Source organism: Lutra lutra, chromosome 12 (assembly GCF_902655055.1).
Source record: "Lutra lutra chromosome 12, mLutLut1.2, whole genome shotgun sequence".
NCBI lineage: Eukaryota > Metazoa > Chordata > Mammalia > Carnivora > Mustelidae > Lutra > Lutra lutra.
Window position 1 is genome coordinate 373,246 of NC_062289.1, and position 24,039 is coordinate 397,284.

Consider the following 24,039-nt stretch of genomic DNA (forward strand, 5'->3'; position numbering starts at 1 on the left):
TTACGGTGTGTCTTGGTGTGGACTTGCTGGTTGGTACTGTTTAGTACTCATTCAGCTTCTTGAATCTGTAGACTTGTGTCTTTTGCTAATTTTTTTTTAAAAGATTATTTATTTATTTATTTATTTGACAGAGAGAGATCACAAGTAGACAGAGAGGCAGGCAGAGAGAGAGAGAGAGTGAGAGAGGGAAGCAGGCTCCTTGCTGAGCAGAGAGCCCGACGCGGGACTCGATCCCAGGACCCTGAGATCATGACCTGAGCCGAAGGCAGCGGCTTAACCCACTGAGCCACCCAGGCTCCCTCTTTTGCTAATTTTTAAGTCATTATTTTCCCCAAGAACTTTCCGCCCCGCTGTCCTTCCCCTCCAGGACTCGGACGACGCCAACGCTGGGTCTTGTTATGGCAGCTCCGTCTCTGAGCCGCCGTCTGTGTTACCCTCAGTCTCTGTCCTCTCTGCCCTTCAGACGGCCTGGCTCGCCGTCCACAGACTCTTTCCTCTGTCCTTCTCGTTGGTGCTTGAATCTATCCACTGCGTCTTTTTATCATTTATTGTATTTTTCAGTTCTAAAATTTCTAGCTTCTTCTCCTTCATACCTGCTCTCCCTTCACTGAGACGCTCTGTCTTTGCTAAAGCTCAGCTCTCTTGTCTGTGTCAAGCATGTTTGTCATTGCTCGTTGACGTGTTTTTACGATGGCGGCTTAATTAATTCTAACGCGTCTGTCATCTCGATGTCGGTGTCTAATGCTTGTCCTCCGCTGGGTTTGAAACCATCTTGGCTCTTGGTATGAGAACTGATTTTCCAAAGAAACCTGGAGATTTGGGGCATGATGTTATGGAACGCTGGATCTTACTTAAACCTTCTGTTGTAGCCGCTCAGAACAGAACGGACACATCCAGCATATCTCCTAAGATCATACAGCTAAATACCCTCTCTTTCTAGGGAAAATGCTCTTAGCCATCAGGGACGGGCCCTTCCCACGTGAGCTGCATCTCGCAGGAAGTGCTGGTCCCCGAGGGGAGGCAGGCAGAATCCGGGGTGAGATCAACGCTTCGTGACCAGTGCTTCTGTGAGCAGCGCAGCAGTCCCGGGAAGCGGTGCGCGGGGACGGGTCCTACGGCCGACGCTGAGAGTGGACGTGTGACACGAGTGAACAGAGGCCGATGAGTCTGTAGAGATGCAGCAATAAAAGAGAGACATAGAGAAGAGGGAAAAACCTTTGCCATCCCCGGGGGACGGGCATCTGCCCGGCGCCGGCCACCCAGTCGCCGTGAGGGTGGATGTGGCTTTACCATGGGTGCCTTTTGGGTTCACCGGAGTCCAGCCACACAACGTGGCATGGCCCCGCTGACATCGTGGCCTCGAGCATGACGTGGTGTGCAGTGGCTGACACTGCCACAGCCACTGGGCTCTGCCCTGAGTGACGCGGAGACCCACGTCCCCGTGTCCAGAGAACCCGGGGGTGAGATGTGCTCGCACAGAAGCGTGAGCAGAGGCCACTCAGGAAAACTCCTTGGCTTCTTCGTGGAGTCAGTGACGTGGGAAATCAAAACGTGGAGGAATGTCCTAGAATCAGGGTTCAAATAGCTTGAGATAACCAACCGATGAGGTTGTAGACATGATTAATTTTATCCAAAACAGCAACAGGAGACAGTTTGGTGACAGCTGGGGAAATCTGCATTGGGACGCGATCCACTCACGATTGTTAATTTTCCGTAGTGTTACACATATTGTGGTCACAGAGGGAAGGGCCTTATTTTTTAGGAGACGCACAGTAACTGTTCAGGGATAAGATGCCTCGATCCCAGAGGCTGCTTCCAAGATGGGTCGTTATTTCTCATGTATGTGAACGCGCAGATGGCCGGGTTTTCACCGTGCGACTCCTTCAGCTTTTATGTGTGTTTGAGATTTTTCCCTTAAAAAAAGCTGGAAAACAATAGCAACAAACCCCGAGACAAAACTCTATGCCAACAAACGTAACTCTCCTGCTGCGACGCTGTGTTGGGCATCCACGGCCTGACCACCTGTGTGGCCCCCAGGCTGTCCTCCTCTTCCCGGGCCGCTCAGTGTGATGGCACCGGCTGCCACCGAGGCCTTTGCTAGGGCCTGGGCACCCTGGACGCTCTGACGGACGCGGGGCTGCTGGGTCGTGTCTCCGTCACAATGACCACACGGGGCTTGACCAAACTGGGCAGAGGAGTCTTTGTAAAATACATCGACACTGATGTGCCCGTTACTCACTCACGGATGCGGCACGCTTGGCCCGCTTGGCTCCCCGTCCATCTGCGGGGTGTCCTCATGGACATGCGCTTTTAAAACGACTGCAGCAGATTTGGGTTTTATTCTGTAAGTTCAGAGCTCCCGCTTTCTCAGTCCCCAAACACCACTAAGATGCGGGGGTTGGAAGGCAAACGGAACCGCAGGGGCCGTGCCCAGCAGCGCTAACAGCCGCATCAAAGTGCAGCGAGAGACCCAGGTCAGACTCCAAGAATCGTGGAGCCAGTCATGGAGGCTGAGAAACACGGAGACACCACGGCAAGGAAAACTCGCACGCTATCCCTCTCTGCCGGTTTTTATGGGAAATGAAGCTTCCACCTTCCCGGCCGGAGGGTGAATCCTGGCTCGCAGCCGAATGCCAACGAAAGGACTGGCCAGATTCTACACTGTAGCTCACGGCCGACCTGCCTCCGCTCAGGAGCCAGAGCAGGCACTCGGGGGCCATGAGGAGGGGGGACGTCCTTTGGAACCACACGTCTGAGTGTGCAAAGCTACTGGGACCGCTGTGTGCTGCACCCAACAGGACTCTGGGCACAGCGGCGGGAAAGCCCGAGGACTGAGTCGGGGGAGGGGAGGGTGTCCTGGTGCCCTTGGTGTGCGTCTGGGGCCCACCGCCCAAAACCCTCAGGGTCTCAGGGTTCAGGTAGCAAACCGAGGGTTGAATGGAATAATCTCTGGCTCTCTTCCAGGTTTAAGGTCTGTAAATGCCAGGTGAGAGTGGCCAAGAAGGGATGGGCAGGGTTCCGGAGAACAGCAGGGATGAGAAGAACAGGGAGGAGGAAAGTAGCAGCAAAAACTGGACGTGGGAGGCCCAGGCTGGTGTGGGACTGGGGTGCCTGGAGCTGGAGCAGGGTGGGAGCCGGTGACAATGTCCACCTGGGTTGGTGAGCTCCTAGACCCCTGCACAGCCTTCAGTCCGGAATCTTGGGGCAAAGCTCAAAGAATCAGCAGCTCGCAGGTCTGCTCCGAGAGTGTCCCATGAAGGGCGAGGCAGGCTCCGGGGTCTCACAGGACAAAGAACAGGCCTGGGGGACAGCGGACACAGGCTCTCTGGGGTCCCCCAGGTCATCAGTTTGCCGCTATCCCACTCCTCAGTTAGAACTCGGGGGGCCCCCTTGGCCATCCCCTGCTGGCCTCCCAGAGCGGCTGCAGGAGCTCCTGGGGGACGGGCACCCGAAGCTGCCAGGCTCAGCAGCTCGTCCCTGGGTTCTGTGCCCAGAGTTCACCCTCCTTCCCCGTCCTCATCAAAGCTCCAGGACGTCCGTGTGTTTACGGCGTCACACACTGAGACTCTTTAAATGAGACGGTTTCAGGGAAAAGATCTTCCCGTTTCCTCCCAGTGGGGTGTGGGGGGCAGGCACGCGTCTTACCTCAGGCTGGTGTCCCCGCATGGTGGCTCATCCCAGGGGCCCCTTCGCAAATGGTGCCGTCCGTCGGACCTCAGCCAGTGCGTTCAAGTCCCTGAAATGACACGTCAAATTTCCCTTTTAGTTCTTTATTTAAGAGATGGGTTTTATTTGAGAGACAGAGAGAGAAGAGAGAGCGTGTGTGAGCAAGTGCCAGGAGGGGCCGAGGCCGAGAGAATCCCAAGCAGATTCCCCACTGAGCACAGAGCCCACCTGATCCCAGGACCCCGAGATCACGACCTGAGCTGAAACCAAAAGCTTCTCGCTTAATCAGCTGAGCCTCCTGGGGGACCCTCCAATCCCTTTTAAGGCGTGGCTTCTTGACCTTGGTAGGGCCATGAACTTGTCAGAGAATCCAACCAACACAGCCCATCTCCTTGTGTAGAATTTATGTCGCCGCACACATCATCTTCGCTCAGGCTGGGGTTTCCCTGGACCCCATGAAATCCACCCGTGGTCACAAGGACCACAGCTCCCCAGTTCGAGAGCTTCTATTTCTGGGGGAATGTTTTGCATTTATCTCATTTACCAACTTAATTACATCATGATGGCAAACCACACTGTCACTCTCGTCTACCAAAGGTGGAGCCACCAGTGTAGCATTTGGACAAAGGAAAACACAAGAATTTTCCAGAATTTGCTCCTTTCTCCTATCTTCTCCTGGTCTCCCATTTGCAAACCGAACAGCTGCTCAGGAGCCCCACACCAGAAAGTGTGAGAAGTACGACCTGCAGGCCCCAGCACGAGGCCCTCATCCCCCGCCCCGACCACGACCGTCCGGCGTCAGGGAAGGAGGGTTCTGGAGGCCAATCGCTCGCACTGGCGTCCTCTGGAAGACCTCCCGAATCACTCTGTCGTTCTGCGTTTCTCACTTCCTCCTGGACATGTCACATTCCGCATGCCCAGAGCTGCCTCCTTCTCTTGCCCCAAGGGCCAGCTGCCCTCTGCTGCAAGAGGAGCCCAAATTCGCTGCGACACGGGCCGCACACTCACCCTGCTTCAGCTGGCCCCAGGTGCCCCCCAGATCAGCCATAGACCTGGACTTCGTTCATCGTCTCTCGGGATGTCAGTCCCCTTAGGGGCGGCCTGGCCCCTCGCCCATGGTGCCGTCAGAGTCAGCAAAGCTCAGCACGCACATCCTCGTATGCACAGAGGGACCCCTCCCTCAGCCCGCGCGCCTCTGTTTAAGAAGATCATTCATTCCAGGACACTTGTAACTGCTGAATCTGCCTCAAGGCACAGGTCAGAGGGTTATAATCAGTGTGCTTTATGCAAATGTACCGTCAAGCCCACCTTCCCTCTGAATAGCTATTTACATCTGCACTTTTGCTCATGGAGCCCGGAGAGGAGAGACCCCCTCTGCCACCACCGTCCACGTAAGCACATGGAGCAGCGGGCCGCGGGGTGGGTAATGGAGTCGCCCGTCCGCTTCCTACTGGTTTCTGGGCCATGGTTTGGAGGAAATGCAATCCTGGAGGGCATGGTTAACATTCCTGGGAGCTGTGTCTTTCCCCCTAGCATTTCCCAAATCCGTCCTGAGCGTCCCCCATCGGGGATGGTCTCTTGGAGGCAGGGCTGGACCATCGGTGTCACGGGACCCCAGGGCACAGGCCAGGCACGCCCTCAGGGGCTTGTTCTTGGCCCAGTGGTTTCTAACCTGGCTATGGTGATACACATGACCCACTTTTTAAAAAAAACTCTTTGATCCTAAACCATCCTTAAGGTGGAGAAGTCTGAGATCTGCTTTCCGAAGCTGCGGAGCCCCTCTCCGGGCCCAGGACGACGCAGGTGTAGCCGGGCCCAGGACGCGGACCCCAGAGCAGGCGTCTTCACGGCGCAGAGCTCCTGAAACAGCAGGGGGGCTGACAGGGACTTGGTCTGAAGTTCTCATGGGTTCCAGGAGTTCCCCTGTCCCGACCTCTGGCCCTCAGGATCCCCAGCTCCCGACAAACAGGTGGGCCGCGATCGGACCAGCTACAGGGCTTCTCCACCCACGTCCTCTGCCGAGTGAGGGGCCCCAGTCCGGTCCTCAGGGGGCCTGAGACCTCCGTGTGTCCTCGTAAAGACCAGCAGACACCAATGCTGGGCTCCCGTCCCCATGCCGGGGAGAGCAGACACAGAACAGGAAGGGAGCACATGTCCCAGATAATCGAATTTTACTTCTCAATCGGAACAACTCTTATTTGGTAATTTCTTTTTCAAATCAATTTTTAGACAAGTGATTAATCATTCCCATACCTCTGACCCAGCACGGAACACACGTAATTTAACTTTCCATGAGAGCGGCACACACCGTGAAGTTGCCACCCAGTGGGGCCGACGGCGCGGCTGTGCGGGAGGGGGAGGGGCCCTAATGTTGGCCTGGTTTCTCCGAGACCCTCGCTTCCTCACAGAGGGGCAGTGCGCCTCCCAGGTGTCCGGAGCTGCCCACTGGCTGCGAAAATAAGGCTTCGCGTCGAGGCGGAGGCAGTTGCTTCTGCGCAGCCTCAGGATCTGGACACTCCCTCCGCCGGCTGGAGGACAGGCTGTGGGACGTGCGGTGACACTGCTGCAGCCCTCGGCGGCCTGAGGGGCAGGGCCCGCCATCCCGAGCCCGCAGACCTCCAGCCTCCTCTCCAGGGAGCTCCCCCTTCCTCGTCTTCAAGTCTGGGCAGTGACATCTGTGACGAAGGACCAGGAAGAACAGCAGGTAACAGAATTGCCCAGACCTATGACCGACCATCTGTGCCCGGTTTCTCTCTCTGGGGACGATGCACACAGAAACCTCTGGGACGGAAGTCGTCAGCAGGCGGACAGCACACAGGTGCGCCAGCGGAATTTTAGGCGATTTTCACTTTGTTATGCTTTTCGATCCTGCTTCATCGTACCCATTCCCCAACAGAGGATCCAAGAACTCGAATAGCCAGAAAAAGGAATAAATCCAGTCTGATTTTAGGGGGGAGTCTCATCTTCTAGTGTTTTCATATGAGGAGACGGAAGTCTCCTGAAATGTATTGCGATGCGATGGCCCTTCGTGGGGGGCTGTCCTGGCACCGACCCCGGAGATCTGCTCTGCACGCCGTGTCGGCCGCACTAGAAGCCACCAGCCTCTGCGGTCACGGAGCCCCTGCGAGTCCCAGGCAAGGCCACCGCTTCCCACAGAGGGCAGCTCTCGGACCAGCGGCACGGGGAGACGCCTTCGTAGACCACCCAACGGCTTAGTCTTTGAAAACTGAGGGTGAGCAACACTGTAACATGCTGCTTTGAAAATAATAATGTTTGAAATTCTAGGATGATGATCTCTCCCGGTCACTCAAACTTTCTCCCCCCTTTTGTAACTACGTGATTATATTCAAGAAATTTCCTTCTGAAATGGAATATAAAATATCACGGGACACTTTGAAGTCTTCCATGCAAATAATCTGGAAACCTAGAGGAAATGGCCAACTTTCTCCGGAAATACAAATGATCAGAAATGATCCCACGAGAGTCAGAGACAGAGAAGGTGGTGAAGGAACTACCCCACAGGAAGTACCAGACCCGGATGAGTTTCTGGGAATCCTACCCGACTTCTTGGAAGACCAGACAGTCCCCATGTGCTGTGAGGTACTGCAGAGCACTGAAAAGGAAGGAAGGCTTCTGAGTCCCTCTCACGAAGGAGGTAAACCCTGATACTTAAACCAAACACGGTTAATACAAAGAAAGAAAACTCGAGTCCAGTATCACTCATGACTACCAGCGTAAAAAAATCTAAGCAAATATTATTAAACAGGAAGAACCCAATGTTCTTTAAAAAATACTAGAAAAATTGGAATTTGTTCCAGGAATGCAAGACAGGTTCAATAGTAGGAAGTCTACTAACATCATGTGCCATAAAAATAAACCCAAGGAGTAAACAATCTTCTGACCATCCCACAGATGCCAAGAAGCATCTGACAGACTGTCCAGAAACTGGGGATATTTCACTGGCACAATAGACCACTATGTTAAGCCCAAAAGCCATTCTCTTGGCTAATGAAGAACTGCGACAGGCATTCCCACCCAGATAAGGAGCAAGGGGGGACATGCACTGTCTCTGATGTTATTCGACGTTACCCTCGGGGTATTAACTGACCGAACCGGGCAAGAAAATCCATTAGAGGCGTGGAGTGAGCACAGGCAGTAAAACCGTCTCTACCCGGAGATGAGATGATAGTGTAGCTAGAAAATCACAGGAACCAATGGTAAAACATGTATTTATTGACTAAAAGAACTGAGTAAAGTAGCAGGCCACAAAATCAACAGCTTCCTTTACACAAACAAGAAATCGAGAATATGGTGATTGCAAGAGAAGACTAAATCTGTAGGAGCCTGTGTCACAAGGAAAGTGTGCACTTTCTACGAGGAAGGGTTTTAGAATACCCCGGATCAGAAAAGCAAAACCGAACCAGGGAAAGCCGCCCCGTGTTCTTGGATAGCGCGACTCGGCGTTTTACACGAGAGGTTTCTCCACTCGGGTCAACGTACACGTTTCATTCAATCCCAGCAAAATCAGAGCAAGCTGTTTTATGGGGTAGCATGTAGGACTCGGGTCAAACGTGCAAACGCGTCAGCAGCATTGTTCCAGTGGAGGGACAAAGGACCAAAACCCATAGAGAAGTGGGAAAAACCATGAAAAGGTGATTTGCTAAATAGATAAAATAGATAAAAATGGCCCTCGAACGTGTGGAGAGACATCCCAGCACACGCACGGCCAAGGAAGGACAGACGAAGACACCAGGACGTCACTTCCCGTCCACGCGACTTGAGAAGTTTAAAAATCTCTGCATGCGAGTGGGCAGCTGAGAGGACCACGTGAAGCCGGTGGGGGGTGGCGCTGCTGACCTGGGAGCTGGGGGTCACACACGCCCTCCGCACCCCTGAGAGCCCATCACCCCTGCGCTCGCGGAAGAACGTGGCCACGGCGGGTCCCAGGGAGGGTCCAGGACGTCGGGTCCAGCACGGCGGGTCCAGCAGAGAGGGTCCAGCACGGTGGGTCCACAGTGCCATGGAGTGGGGCGTGGTCACCAGGCGCGGGGCAGGGGGTGCGTTCCTGGCAGTCGCACAGCTGAGTGCGAACTGTACAGGACTGGCTGGGGAGCCACCCGTAGGGGACACAAGTCCACACCACGTGCGTCTGGTGGTCCAGCAGAACCCGGGAGGGATGAGCCCGAAACTGAAGGGCAGGAGGGACATGAGGGGAGGGTGGGGGGACCCCAGTGGAGCCCCCGGGGGCCGGGTGAGGGGCCAGACTCTGTGGGGAGCATGAGGGGCCCACCTGGGCCAAGGCCCCCATAGGTTAGGGTCAAGGTGAGGGTGAGGGGCAGGGCGGTTAGGGCTGGGCCCCAAGGGCTGCCCCAGACCAGCAAACCCTCGCAGGCCCAGAGCCAGCTCTACCCGCCCTTGGACATCTTGAAGGGCAGGGAAAGCTGCAGGCCAAGACAGGCTGAGGGACTGAGGAGGACACGCTGAGTGTGCTGTGGGGTCCCGAGGAGGCACCTGGAATGCAGACACATATGGGAAGAGGGCGCGTCTGGGCCAGGGCTCTAAAGCTGGTTCACATTCCCACTGGGTTACTGTCACGTAAGATAGGACGTGAGAGGAGCTGGGTGAGGGAACTCTGAGCTAATTTTATAGCTTTTCTGTAAGTCTAAAATAGTTCAAATAAAAAGTTTTTTATTTTTAGTCTAACTCTTTCTGCTTCATCCCTGGGGCACTGGAATGAACTGTACCTTGAGTCTGAATTTGACAAGTTTTACTGAAAGCATCACAATCTTCCCCAAATATTACCGCTGGGGTTTTCTTACAGGCAAAACCTACCAGAATGTTCCATGTACTTCTAGGATGGCCTATCAAATTCCCAACAGTGTTTTTTTCCAGAAATGGAAAAACTATCCTAAATTTCATAGGGAGCATCCACAAGGTCGGGAGTCTCAGACTTGCCAATTTCCAAACATACTACAACGCTGCGGGAATATGACTGTGGTCCTGGCGTGCCCACGGCTGAACATAGTGTAATAGGACATCCAGAAATAAACCCGTACACCTAAGGTCAGTTGATTAATTGATTGATTCTAAAGGATATTTATTTATTTGAGAGAAAGAGTGTGAGAACAGAGTTGGGGGAGGAGGGGCAGGGGGAGAAGCAGACTCCCCGCTGAGCAGGGAGCCTGACATGGAACTCGATCCCAGGATCCTGGGATCACGTCCCGAGCTGAAGGCAGACGCTTCACCGACTGAGCCACCAGGCTCAGTTTGGTCAGTTGACTTTAGACACGTGCCAAGACCACTCAACGTGAAAGACGCAGTGTGTCAGCACATGGCACTGGGAAAACGGTCCACCCACACGCAAGGATGAATTCAAACCCCACCTCACACCATATATAACCCAAAGTAGATCGATAATCTAAGTTCAAGAACTAAAACGAAAATTTTAGAAAAAAGTGTCGAGTCTTCAGAACTTTGGACTTGGCAATGGCTTCCTAAATACGACTCAGAAGTTCAGCCGGCAGACGGAAAAACGACCACGACCTCTGTGCATTAAAGGCACCATCAGCCACATGGAAAGACAGCCCACGGAATAGGAGGACATATTTCCACGTCGGATACCCAGTAAGGACTTACTAATAAGAGGAGCTCCTACAACTCAAAAACGAGAAAACAACCAGTGGGAAAAAAATGGGCAAAGGACTTGAACAGGCATTGCTACAGAGAAGACAGTCACGCAGCCAATAAACACCAGAAAAGACGCCCAACAGCGTCAGCGATTGGGGAGATGCAAGTCTCAGTCGCACAAGATCCCACTTCCCACCGACGGGGGTGGCTGGGACAGACAGTCACCGGCGTTGGCGAGGACGTGTTCACCCGAGCCCTTGGTGCGCTGGTTGTGGCCACAGTGGAAAACAGCCTGGCGGGTCCTCAAAAATGAAACACAAGTACATGACGAAGTGATCCCGCTGCTAAGTCAATACCCCATGACTGAGCGCTGGGCGCCAGCAGGTTTATGCACGCACAGCGGCCAACGGCGGGAGAGGCCGCGGCAGACGGACGGGTAAGGAAAGTGCTATATTCATACAGTCTTACGCTTTTTCCTTGAGGTTAGGAGAGGAAATGAAAAAAATGTTTATGGAGTATTTCAGATTAAACCACATATTTTTACCAAAAAGACAAGGAAAGAGAAGAAAATGTGGTACATGCGTGCAACGGGGTATTTTTCCCACAAAAAGCAGTGCTGACCCGCACAAGAACACGGAGGGACGAGCACGTCATGCTCAGCGAAGGACGCCAGACACAAAAAGGACGAGTCTTGTGTGGAACAGGCAAAGTTCTGGAGACAGAAGTAGCTGGGGGTCACCGCGGGCTGCAGGGAAGGGGAGATTCTGCTTAGTGGGTACAGGGTTTTGTTCGGGGTGACGGGAACACGCTGAAGAGGACGGTGGCTGATGCACGGCCCAGTGAGGTTGCCTGGGGCCGCCCACGGTCACTTCAGAAGCGGCTGGAACGGCAGATTCTGTGTTTTAGATGGTGGACAGCTCTGGCTCCGGCTGGCCAGCTGAGCCCATCTGTGAAGCGGGCCTCACACACACCACAGACCGGTCATCGATGTGACTCAGAACTCGTGAGGCTCAAACCAGCCCGGCCTGCCGCAGACCAGTCAGCGCAGACAGCATGTCCGGGACGGCGCTGGGCGTGGACAGGCACTGTCACAGCCTTCTCTCACCTCCCAGCCCCGAGACCTGAGCCCCAGCCGCTCCTGCATGACCACCAGAAGGTGGCCAGGTTGGTGCAGCCACGTGCCGGGGCGCAGGGCAGCTGTTCCGTGACAGCAGGATGGAAGACAGGCTGCCCCACCCTGCCCTTGACCTGCCGCGTCCTGGACCGCGCCCGGCTGTCCGCCTCCCCAGCATCCCACTGCAGGTCGCTTCCATGGCCCGCGTCCTGTGGGCGTGTGGTCTTGGCCCCCACCGGCTCGTGTGGCCACTGCCCCTCCCGGGCCTCGGAGGACCCAGCGTGTTTCTCCCCTTCCCCACCACGGCCACACCACCTCGTCCAGCCGGCCGGGTGCTCCTCTCCGTTCCTCTCCGACCTGATTTCGTTTCCTTCACCTTCTGTTCAAAGACACCTCCTTTCCCACTGAACACGTGAATGTTTGCTGAGCACCCAACCTGGCTGGGTGCCAGGCTGGGCCCTGGGCTCTGAGAGACCGGACCTTGAGTCCTCAGGGATCCCAGCCACGCAGCTCGACCTCAGGGCCACGGCCTCGTTGCAGCCGACCGGGCTGGGGGCCGTCTCCGGTGGCCAGGCGGCCAGAGACACACCTGTGGCTACTGTGGGATGGCCCACCCTGCCAGCCAGGCCCAGCGCCCTGAGCTCAGCGCCTGCAGGGAGGGTGCCTCAGGCTTCCTCTGGGCGTTTCTCCCCCTCGGACAAAAAGGTGCCTGGAGGTAGATGCTGCTCCTTACACGCGCGAATCGATTGTGGCGTCCACGTCTCCTCGGTGTAATCCCACTGAACTGTCCCTGCGAGCACCCTGCACCCCACAGCCCCGCGAGGACCCCGCATGAGACAGCTTCCCTCCGTTCCGTGTCATGGGCGTGTCGGCTGCTGTGACTTTTAGGCTTCAGAAAACAAACATTTTTACAGAAATGCTGTTTCCTGTCAGCAGCGGGAGGTCCCCTCTTCCCTTCGATCCATGGCTGCTACAGATGAAAACGCATCAGAGACAACAGGCTGCGCCTGCGAGGTCACCGGGCCCCCTGCGGCTCAGAGTCACCAGTGCACCCCAACCTTCTTCACTAGGACAGCACCCTGTGTGCCAGAGGCCATGAGGCTCCCGGAGGCGGTGAGCACCACCCCTCTTCACGGTGGCGGGCGAGACCTTCCTGGGGAGTTTCTGTACCAGTTACCTTTTCCTCTCCGAGAACTCTGGCCCATGGGGGCCCAGAGACATCGGTGGTGACGAGTCCAGCAGAAGGGGTCCCAACTGCTGTCCTCGCCTCCCTGGACAGGGTCCGCGGAGTGCCGCTGGACTAGAGCTGGAGGGGGTTTTGTCCTTGGTTGCAAAGCCCAGAGGGCCTCCTGGCAGAAGCAATAGGAGGGAAGCCGGGCAGCAGGGACCCCAGGAAGCAGTCGTTGGGGAGGGGCCCCAGACCCTGCAAGGCCCAGGCCATTGTAAATGGAAAACAATTCCACTTATGATAGCATGAAAAAGAATAAAATGCTTAAAAATACAGCTCCCCGAGGAGGTAAGTTTCGTTACCTACAAAGGCTGCTGGAAGGAATGAAAGACGACGCAGATACTGGGGGGTATACGCCATGTTCGGGCCTGGAAAGGTGTCTACACCACCTGGAGTGACGCACAGACTCTGGGCAACCCTCTGAGAGCCCCAACAGCACGAGTCTGCAGAAGCAGAAAATTCCATCCTCTGTCCATATGAGGTCTCTGAACAGCCAGACCAGTCTGGAAAAAGAACAAAGTTGGAGGTCTCACACTTCCCGGTTTCAAGACTACGACAAAACCAGAGTGTGGTCCTGGCCTCCAGGCAGAACCAAAGGAACAGAGCAGAGAGCCCAGAGACCAAAGGCACGGTCTGTGCTTACATGATTCTCGACAAGGAGGCCCAGACCATTCAGTGGGGAGACAGTCGTCTGGACACACGGCGCTGGGAAATGGGATGGAAGAAAGGGTGAGACCCTCCTCTTATCCCAGACAAAAACATTAACTCAAAATGGATCAAAGACCAGGATAAAAGAGCCAAAGCCACCAAACTCCCAGGAGAAAACACAGGGCAGAGTCTTCATGACATCGATTTGGTAACGAGTTCTTGGATAGGACACCAAAAGCACAAGTAACAGAAGAAAAAATCGGTTAATTGGACCTCATCAGCCTTAAATAACTCTGTGCTCCAAAACCAGTAACAACAAAGTGGAAAAACACCACAGATCAGATTATAGGGAGAAAATATTTTCAAACCATATCATCTCTCCAATAAAGGGCTAAGATCAGGGAGCGCTACGTATCCAGAGAACTCAGCTAAACAAAACAACTTTAAAACGGGCAAAGCAGAGGCGCCTGGGTGGCTCAGTGGGTTAAGCCTCTGCCGTTGGTTCGGGTCATGATCTCAGCGTCCTGGGATCGAGTCCCACACTGGGCTCTCTGTTTCCCCCTCACTCTCTGCCTGCCTCTCTGCCTGCTTGTGATCTCTCTGTCTCTGTCCAATAAATAAGCAAAATCTTTAAAAAAATAAATAAAATAAAATGGGCAAAGCATGTGAATAGATGTTTCTCCAAGTTCTAGCTAGCGGACGCCAGCAAGCACAGGAAGATGCCGTAGCACCACTGATCCCCAGAGCCGTGAAAATCCAAACCAAAGATACTACTCGGCGCGCGTGAAGATGGCTCTTGTAGGACACAGGCGGAAGCCCAGGAAGTCCCCCGAGCCTTCGCAGGGACGTGCGGGAGCTGGAAGCTGGGCCCTGGGAGGACTGTGGACACAGGACGGGGCTCCTCAGAAAACTACAAATGGAACAGCCGCAGGGTCCAGTGATCCCGCTCCTGGGCGCACACCCCAAAGAACTGCGGTATTTGGACGCCGTGTTCAGACGGAACCGCACGATTCACAGCAACCGGAAGGTGGAAACAGCCACGAGCCCATCAGCAGGTGAATCGACCGGCAAAGCGCGGCCTCTCCGCACCGGGATGTCCTTCAGCCTTAACAAGGGAAGAGCCTGCGGCCCCGGCCGCCAGCGCAGGAAGCCGAGGGCGGCTCTGGCCCGAAACCCGAACCCTGCAGGACTGCAGCGGGGGAGGCGCCCGGAGCAGCCACCGTCGGGCCGGAACGCAGACGGCGCGGCCGGTCTGGGGCGAGGGCGCGTCCGCATCCGATGACGGGGCGGGGGCTGCGGGGGGCCGTCCGCGCCCCGAACTGCGCGCTCAGAAGCGGCCGAGCCCTGAGTCCTGTGTCCGAGGATTCCACCCTCCGGGCCGTGCGGCTGCTGAAGGTCTGACCACCGATCGCTTCCGGATTCCGGGATCACAAAAAAGCGCTCAAAACACCGCACACCCCACATTCCTCAAGGAATTCTGCCCGCCCCCCCCCCCCCGCGGCTCCCCCTCCCCCACGCGGCTCCCCCGGCTCCCCACCCTGTCCCCCTCGGCGGTGGCTCTCCAGGCAGCCCTGCCAGACGCTGTCCCTCTCGGCCGACCGGACCCGCTCGGAATGCCTGGAACAGACTGTGCGCGGCTCTGCACGCGGAAGACCCTGGCAACGCCCCTTCCCTCAGATGTGGAGACGCAGGCGGCAACCCTCTGTGCGTCCCTAGAAGCCAGCTGTCCCCCCACGGAGCACCAGACCGCGACCCGCGGTCCCCGGTGTCTGAGGGGCCCCAGAGTCAGGCTTCAGGAAGGCCCCGGGCCATGGGGTCCATCCCGCTGCACCCCTCCGCCCCGCATTCTGCAGGGGATGTCGGCCTGGGTCCCCGAGGTGCCTGGCGGTGCTGCTGCTTCTTGTCCCTGCTCAGGCCGCTCGGGTCCTGCTCCTGCTCAGCGGGGCCGCGCTCAGAGGGCTGGACACGCACCTGGAGCCGGGGTTTTCACAAGCTGGGGAAAGTCCGCCGTGAACGTGGGAACATCGTCGTCGCCATGGTCCCTGCTTCCCAAATAACTCCGCGGTGATGATGTCACAAGCAACTGTACTTTTTTCTAACTATTCAGGATTCTCCGCATTCTCTTCAGTTCAGACGGCTTCCAAACGCCACGATGGGGTTTGGTGTGAGAACCCGCGGAGACGGGCTGCCAGGTCACGAGAGGAAGGGGGCTCGCCCTGGGCCCCCGAGCTTCTCCCAGGCTCTGGACTCTAGGAGCATCCTGCACAGGAGGGCGGCTGCTTCCCCTTGGGGCTGGGCTCCCCGCCCTGTGCACCCTCCTCTGGGGTGACAGGGAGCTCTCGCCGGTGAGGGACAACTTCCTCTCCGCGGCCTCAAGTCACCGCAGCAGGTGAACTGCCCGGTGGGTCTCGGGGAGGGGGTGGTCTGCCAGCACTTCAGGGTCAAGGATGAGGACCCGAGAGACAGAGCAGAAAAAGCAGTAGGGGGAGACGGAGCATGGTCCCGGACCCCAGGGCAGGGAGGCTGTGGGCGTGATGATGGGCAAGGACAGAGCACAGGGCGTCCCAGCTCATGAGGCTGTGGGTGGGACGCACGACCTGCTGACCGCTCAGGCCCACAGCAGCCGTGTGACAGCTTTGTGTGACAGCTGCATGTGACCACGTGGCTTTAAGGAGTCAAAGAGCCACAACAGCCACCTGCCTGCGCCCACCCGCCCGTGCCCACCCGCCTGTACCCACCACCTGCGGCCAGACGTTTGCTCTGTTCAGGAATAAAACCAGGGAATTTTCTATGTCTGACAGCCATGTTTTTTGTGGTCCTTGTTTTTTGTCCCCACATGGCCAGGCTGCCCCTCTGCTCAGTCACGCACCTGCTCTGTGAAGTGTGCACGGCCTCCCTCCAGTCAGCCAAGGCTCCCAACATCCTGCTGCGTTAGGCCTGTGAGTCTTTATGGGGCGATTTAACACTCACAACGGACAGCAGCCGCCGTATTAGCCAACCATGTGCATGTGTGGTGACAGACTTTGAAATCGGCCCTTTAGCCTTTTTGGGAAAAAAGCCGGTGACTCGAACCAACTCAAATGTCTCATTCCCACACCGTCTCCATCTAATTAATAACCAGCGTGACCCGGAGGCCATGCAGATGGGCCCCAAAGGGCGGAGAGAGGAGCCACCCCTGAGGGGACACACGGAGCCGCCAAATGCCGGTCAGGTGCGTGGCCTCCCCATGCGCCTCAGAGTCCCTGAGCTGACCAGTGGGCTCCAGGGCCTTTCACGGAAGGACGTGAAAGTAAGCGGCTGTGGCATCCTGATCACCAGACTACAAGCCCCGTCAGGGCTTTCCATCTGCCCAGGAGAAGCCGCCCTCCCCCTCCGCGCCCGCGCCCCTGCACGGCGGCTCCACGGAGTCCGCGGCTGCACCTGCACACAGTATCAGCCCGACCTCCAGCCCGCGGTCAACGAAGGAAGCACGCGAGTCCTCGCCCACCTGCAGAAACAGCACGTGCTCCTGGCCAGCGGCTGGCGGCGGAGGGAGGAGTCCCCCAGCAGATGTGACACTGGTCTCTGTTCTTCCAGGCAGGAGGAGGACATGCTCTGACATTTCTTATTCTTCTGTAGCTAATTCACCTAAATGCGTCTTACACATTCATCTTCATAAAGAATAATGTTCCGATTATAAAACTGACCCATGGGGAAGTGGACACTCGGGCGATACAAAGAACAGAAGGAGAAGACCTTTCATCCCATCGCCACAGGCAGCCGTGGGAACCTGGCTCTTCTCTCCCGATGTCCTATCTCGCGGCTGGCTGCCTCCGGCACCGGCTGGCGTCCTGGGCTCCGAAGGGGGCAGGGCGTGGCACACGGGGAGGATGGACATCCCCGTCAAGTTCTGAAAGCCTGGGGGGCCAGAGTTCCAGCGTCCTCAGATTCCACGCCCAGGCTCTCTTCTCCTCTCCTTCCCCAGGGGATGTCGATGGTAGAAGAAGAAGATTGAGCGAGAATTTCAAGAAGTTTGGGGCTGTGCTGTCTGGTTGGACGGGAACGGACAGGGACTGTGATGACGCCCACGGTTTTGTTAAATTGTGGCTCTTTAGTGACCCTGGGAGTCCCGTACGAATAGTGACGTTGGACCTTCTTGGCCTCCACCCCCACATCAGTCTGCAGTTGGGGAGCTCGTGATAGACATTGTGCACAGCCTCTCGTTCCAGGATGGCCCGTTACTTCCATCAGCGTTCCCCCAACACCAGGCGTTATTTTAATATTAACCTACAATCAGACACTGTGAATGCTCCTGCAAACTCAAGTCACTTGCTCTGAAAGCTTTCCTCATCCTCCACTAAGCATCTTTATATCAGCATATAGCATCTATGACAGCAAGGAAAGGGGACGGTCCATGTCTGTCTCTACCTTCCCCTTCAACAGCAAGGACAGTGGATGGTACGTGTCCAGTATCAAATTCCCTTCAAATCCACCTCACGGTGACTTTCAAGATGACACATTTGTCCAGAACATTTTGCTAAACCTTTATATGAAATATTTGCACATACATTCTAAAGATTAAATTTATTTTGAAATATCTGTGGGTTCATATAATATAAGGACATTCCGTGTGTCCTTCTCCTGGCTGGCCCAGTGTTGCAACCACCAGGACACTGACAGCCCAGATGCAGGACATCCGTTGCTACCAGGGTCCCTCCTGTCACCCAGGTACCTTCCCTCTCCCTGCCTCCTTAACCCCCGGCTACTGCTAATCTGTTCCCAATCTCTGTATTTTTATCATTTCAGAATATTACATAGAATGGTTACCTAGAGATTAGATTAGAGATTAGATTAGAATGATTACCTAGAGATTGGCTTATTTGACACAGAACAAGTCCCTGAAGATTCCTCCAAACTGTCCCGTGTCTTAATACATTCTCTCACTTCAGCTTTTCCTTTCATGCTGTTAAATGGTCCTTTGAAGAGCAGGTTTTAATTCTGATGAGCTCAAATTTATCAAGCCAGATATTACGGATCATACTTTTGGTATTAAGTCTAAGAACTATTTTGCTTAACCCCAAATCCAAATGGGTTTCTCTTATTTTTTTTTTCTTAAAGTTTTACAGCTGTACATTTTACACTTAAAATGTGATCCATTTTTAACTCAATTTTTATACAAGGTGGGTTAAGGATAAGGTTCTTTTTTTCCCACTTATGGATGACCAAGTTGCTCAAATGTCATTTGTTGTAGAGGCTCTGCTTCCTCCACTGAACTGGTTTTGAAAATTTGTTAAAAATTAGTTGGATATACTGGTGTGGATCTGTGTTCTGTTCCATTGTTCTGTGCATCTGTCTGTCCTCCTGCCAGCATCATGGGGTCCCGGCTCCTGGATCTTTATAATGAACACTAATACCAGGTTGTGAGACCTCACAATTTATTCTTGTTTTTCAAGATCGTCTTAGCTATGTTAGAGGTCATGCCTTTCCATATGAGTTTCAGAATAAGCTGTCTGTATCTACAAAAATTCTTGTTGGGATTTTTTTTTTAAAGATTTTATTTATTTATTTGACAGAGAGAGATCACAAGCAGGCAGAGAGGCAGGCAGAGAGAGAGGAGGAAGCAGGCTCCCTGCCGAGCAGAGAGCCCGATGCGGGGCTCGATCCCAGGACCCCTGAGATCATGACCTGAGCCAAAGGCAGCTGCTTAACCCACTGAGCCACCCAGGCGCCCCTCTTGTTGGGATTTTGATAGACATTTTATTAAATCCATAGATCAATTTGAGGAGAAAAAAAAAAGCTAAGCTACATGGAGTCTTCTAATCCATGAACATGGTATGTCTTTCCATTTGTTTAGGAGGTTTGGGGTACATTCCTTGGAATCTCCCATGTAGCTATTCATGCTATCTGCATATAGGGCAGCTGTACTTCTTCCTTCCTGACCTGTACCTCTTTTATGTCCTTCCCTGGTTTTATCTAACTTCTAGTACTATGTTGAGTAACAGCAATGAGGGTGGACGGCTTTGTCTTGTTCCTGATCTTAGGGGGAAAACAGTCAGCCTTTCACCAACGTGGGTTAGTAGTTTGAGGTTTTTTGTAGATGCTCTTTGTTTAGTTGAATATCTATTTCTAGTTTTCTGAGAGTTTTTCATTATGGGTGGGTGTTGGATCTTATCAAGTGCTTTTATTTTGCATGAATTGATATGACACTATGTCTGTTCTGTGGATGTGGATTATACTGATTGATTTTTTAATGTTGAGCCAGACTTGCATGCCTGGAGTAAATCTCACTTGGTCTGCAACTCTATACATCACTGGATTCAATTTGCTAATATTTTATTTAGGATTTTGTGCCTAAGTCCACGAAAAATATTGATCTGTATTTCCTTTTTGTGCTTTCCAGTGTGGTCTCCAGGTAAAGCTAACCTCATAAAGCTAGTTAGGAGTTCCCTCCTTTCTGTTGAATGTTTGATAGGATTAACTCTTCTTTGAATGCTTGGTAGAATTTTCTAGTGAAATTGCCTCAGCCTGGAGATTTCCTTTCTTAGGAGTTTTAAAGGAATTAACACATTTTCTAAGTTCTATTGATTTGAGACTGGTGAGGACTTGTTTCAGCCCAGGAACAGGACGGCCACGTGAGGCCGACTGAGCAGGCACCATAGGACCAGGCTGGCCCGAATGCAGGTGCCTGTTTACGGCACAGACACTGGCCATGGGCTCAGGGCCCTGTCTGCCCTGCAGGCTGGGTCCCCGCAGTGGCAGAGGAGAAGTCTGAAACCCAGAGCAGTGAAGGAGACAGGGAAGAAGGCTTTGGTGAAATCCCTTGGCTTGGGTGGGCCAGAGCCATTAGTGTCCTTGGGTGAAGCTCTTATGTTTTCTAGAAGAGGTGAACAGTCTCTCTTCTCAGGTAGGGTGCCCTGGAGTGCTGTCTGAAGAGGATGACTCAGTGGACGTGAGTATCCTCCCCTCTGGGGCTGAGGGTTAGGAAGGAACATCATAGATCGGCAGAATGGCATCTGTGTGCAGCTGGAGGCTGATGACCCCAGGCTCTCCTGTGCAGCTCGGGACCCGATCTGGGGCACTGCAACCAGGATCAGCTTTTCTAGGTGTGATACGAGGAGGGCCAGCTGCGTGAGGTGGTGCTGCCCTGACACCGCAAGTGCTGCCACGGCGCAGAAGGTGGAGAAGAGTTGGAGGGAAGGGAGCTGTCTGGGCCTGGGGCGAGCTGGGGAAGGGATCCTGAGTCACGAAATGTGTCCTAGTCATTTGCTTAGGAGAGTGTGTCCTTGAGCTCATCACTCAAGATGTAAACACAACTGCTTCAAGTTAAGTGTGTGACGTGTGCGAAGAGGCTATAAGGCTCAGAAGCCCCATAATGGGTCCCTGGAGAGGGAGACCCGTGCTTATGCAGGTGGCCATGACTATGGGCAAATGGAGATGCTGGGGAAGTTCTGGAATTGTCCCACGGGATGTGAGGAAAGAGCTGGGGCCCGTTTGAAGCCCCCATGCATACAGTCCTTACAAAACGCACCTCTTGGAGGCCCTTCGTAAGGAAGAATACGGACCGAGAGCCCGTGCCTCTGTGTCTGCAGGCCTAGAGCCGCCACACAGAGGAAGGCTGGGCGGAGCTGCCTTCCGTATCTTCCCCGGCTTTAAAACGCAAGCTGGGACAGTCTCTCCAAAGTCCTTTCCAGGTGGCTCCAGGTCTGGGGCTAATTCTGACATTACACTTAAAAACAGATGAGGGAGGGCAGCCCTGGGGGCTTCCTACACGGAGGACCGGGCCATGGGGAGGGACGAGAGAAAAGAAAATGGCAGAAGACCCCATTTATTACTAATTTCTAACTCCGGCCCCGAAGCAGCACACACGTGGGGACCTGGCGGTCTGCTGGTGACGAGAGAAGAACGCTGTTCTCATCTGCACTTGCCTCAGGAGGCTCCCATGCCCTTGTTTCTGGCCACAGCCTGAATGGGGGTCACTGCACAGTCCCAGGGGAGGTGCCGGCCCCAGAAAGTGGAGCCAGCGGTCACTCCATGGGTGGCCAGAAACGCCATAAGGACCCGTCAGAACCCACGTCCTGGAGCCTCTCCCCAGCAGCCCCATGTTCCGAGAGCTAACAGACGGCCCCGATTCCGAAGGGGCTCTTCTCCGGGCCTGACTGGGGGCACAGGGCACATTTGAAGGACCCCACAACAGTTCCCCTTGCCCAGGGCTGTGGGCAACGAGAGAGGGACTGGCAGGACCCACAGCAGGAGACTCCCCTGAGGTCCCGCAAAGTGCGACGGGCCCAGCCCACGGATGAGGTGGGCCAGGCCACCAGACAGACTGGCTTGGGGCACAGCCACCACGGGCAGCGTCCGGGAGAGGCCACCAGGCCCTCTGAGCACCGACAGATGGCTTCCTCTGGCCGCCCTTCATCTCAGGAGACGGCTGAGCCCACAGAGGCAGGGGTGTCCTGGGAGACAGGCTCCGCCACTCAGCGGAGACGAGGCCTGCAGTCGCCCTGGGAGGTGTTCTCAGGGCCCTTACATCCCTGCGTCACACAGACATCTGGAAGAGGGGTGTGAGCGAGACACCAACACGCAGAACGCCCAGCTTGGACCTCGCAGGTCAGACCATCCCTGAGGGATCATCCCAGTGTCTCCTCAGCCCGAGTCAGCTCTGGATCAGCACTGGCTTGACAGGATATGCCTGGTGACGCTTCTGAGTTCTCCCCTGGCCGCCAGGCTTGTGTACAAATGGGTATACACGCACGCACTCGAATAGCCACACAGGTGTGCACATGTGCACCCACGCAAAACATGCATGTGCACGCACGTGTACATGCACACTAACTGTATGTGTGCATAAACGCATGTACATGCCTGTGCACACGTATGTGTGTTCACATGCACACTGTGTGTGTGCTCGTGCATGCACATGTGCACTTGTGCACATGTACATGTGTCTATTTGTGCTCACGTTGCATGCATGTGGGTATATGTGTATGCACGTGTATAAGCACATATGTATGTGCATGTGTGTACATGTGCACATGTGCATTCGGGCATGCATTGTGTGTGTGCGTGTGTATATACGTGAACACATGCATGTGCAAATGTACACACGTGTGTCCACACACATTATGTGTATGTGCATATGCATGTGCACGTGCATGTACACGCACACATGTATGTACACACATGTGCGTGTGCATGCATGAGCATGTGTGCACATTGTGTATGGCATATGTATGTGCAGACACACGTGTGTGCACGCGTGTGTACATGTACATATAGGTGCATTCATGCATGCATTATGTGTGCAGGTGTATATGTACACAATGTATTCATGCACACACGCATGTGTATGTTCATATACATGTAAGTATCCATGCACATGTGTGCAGATGTGCACTCGGGCATACATGTACCTGTATCCATGCATGCGTCCTTGTGTGTCCGTGCATGTGTGTATACATGTATCCACACACACGTGTATATGTATGCACACGTGTACATGTGCGCGCGTGTGTATCCACACATTCATGTGTGTATGTGTATGACGTGTATCCCTCTGTCTCTGTCAACTGCTCCTCCTGCCCCGTGACCACACCTCGGTCTTCAGAGACACAGTTTCTCATCTTGCGCAGACCCGGCTCGCTGCCAACGCTCCTGTGTGCACATGCGGCCAAAGGCCTGGCCAGTGGCACCTATTCTCACTCACAACTTCTTCCTGCAATAATATTTTATGATGACCACGAACTGCCTTTACAACAAAAGGACATTTACTTTGGAAATCTGAAAAGAGAGGACAGTGAGGACACCCACTGTGATGACAAGGAGGCTGTGAAGGGGACCAGCCCCACAACTTCCCGAAGAAGCGATTTGATTCTTTAAAATTTATTTATTCATTTGAGAGCGTGGGGGAGCGGTGGAGGGCAAGAGTGAGAGAGACATTCAAGCAGACTCCGCCTTGAGCATGGAGCCCAGCGCAGGGCTTGATCCCATGACCCTGAGATCACGACCTGAGCCGAGACCAAGAGTGGGGCGCCAACCAACCGCGTCCCCCAGGTTCTCCTGTGAAACTACTTGACATTACATATCAAGAGCTTCAAGTGTTCATACCTTTTGACCAAACACCAAGTTTTCGAGCATTTACCTACAAAGATAGTGGTATTTAGACTTAGAAACAATCCACGTGGCAAACCACAGAAGGACACGTGGACAGACTGACGATTCCATGCAAAACCTTCCCAGTAGAACGTAAGAAAGTGTGAGGACTTACAGCGGTTGCCAGTGTGTACGTGACTATGGGCGTCTGTGCCGACACGTGGGACACGTGTGTGAGATGTGTGTGCAGACACTGAGCGACAGAGGACATGTCCTAGTAAACCTGGAGCCATCACCTCCAGAATGTGGAAATCACAGAGGATTCTAAAAATCTGCGCCTCTTTTCAATCTCATCCCCGAGTCTGCCATGGTAGCAGTGGACTTGCTTAATAACGAGGGAAAAGCAATCACAGGAATTTTCAAATTGCACGTGTTCCTTCTGGAAACACGAGAAACTACCTTTCTCCATGTCCCTTGGGCTCAGCGCTGGCTGCTTACCGTGCCACATTCCCTTTGCTGCAAAGTAATGTCCTCGCCGTTCCCAGAAAAGGGCGTAGCCCAGACGTGACCCACGGGCCAGCCCCGCTGGAAGGGTGGCCCTGTCCTTACATGCCCGCCAGATCCGGGACGTGGCTCTCCCAGTGGCCGGGGCGTCTGACTGCAGCTTGGCCTCAAGGCAGTGCCAGGC

The 24,039-nt window shown here is 54.4% G+C and overlaps 1 protein-coding gene across 1 annotated transcript in view; it reads right to left on the reverse strand.

Moving 5' to 3' along the window:
* Window positions 1-24,039, reverse strand: part of KCNG2 (potassium voltage-gated channel modifier subfamily G member 2) — a 67,736-nt gene that overhangs the window by 38,265 nt on the left and 5,432 nt on the right. Inside the window, exon 2 of the mRNA XM_047696764.1 lies at window positions 3,646-3,736. The gene's annotated coding sequence lies outside the window, so the exon portion shown is untranslated. The remainder of the gene's footprint in view (window positions 1-3,645; window positions 3,737-24,039) is intronic.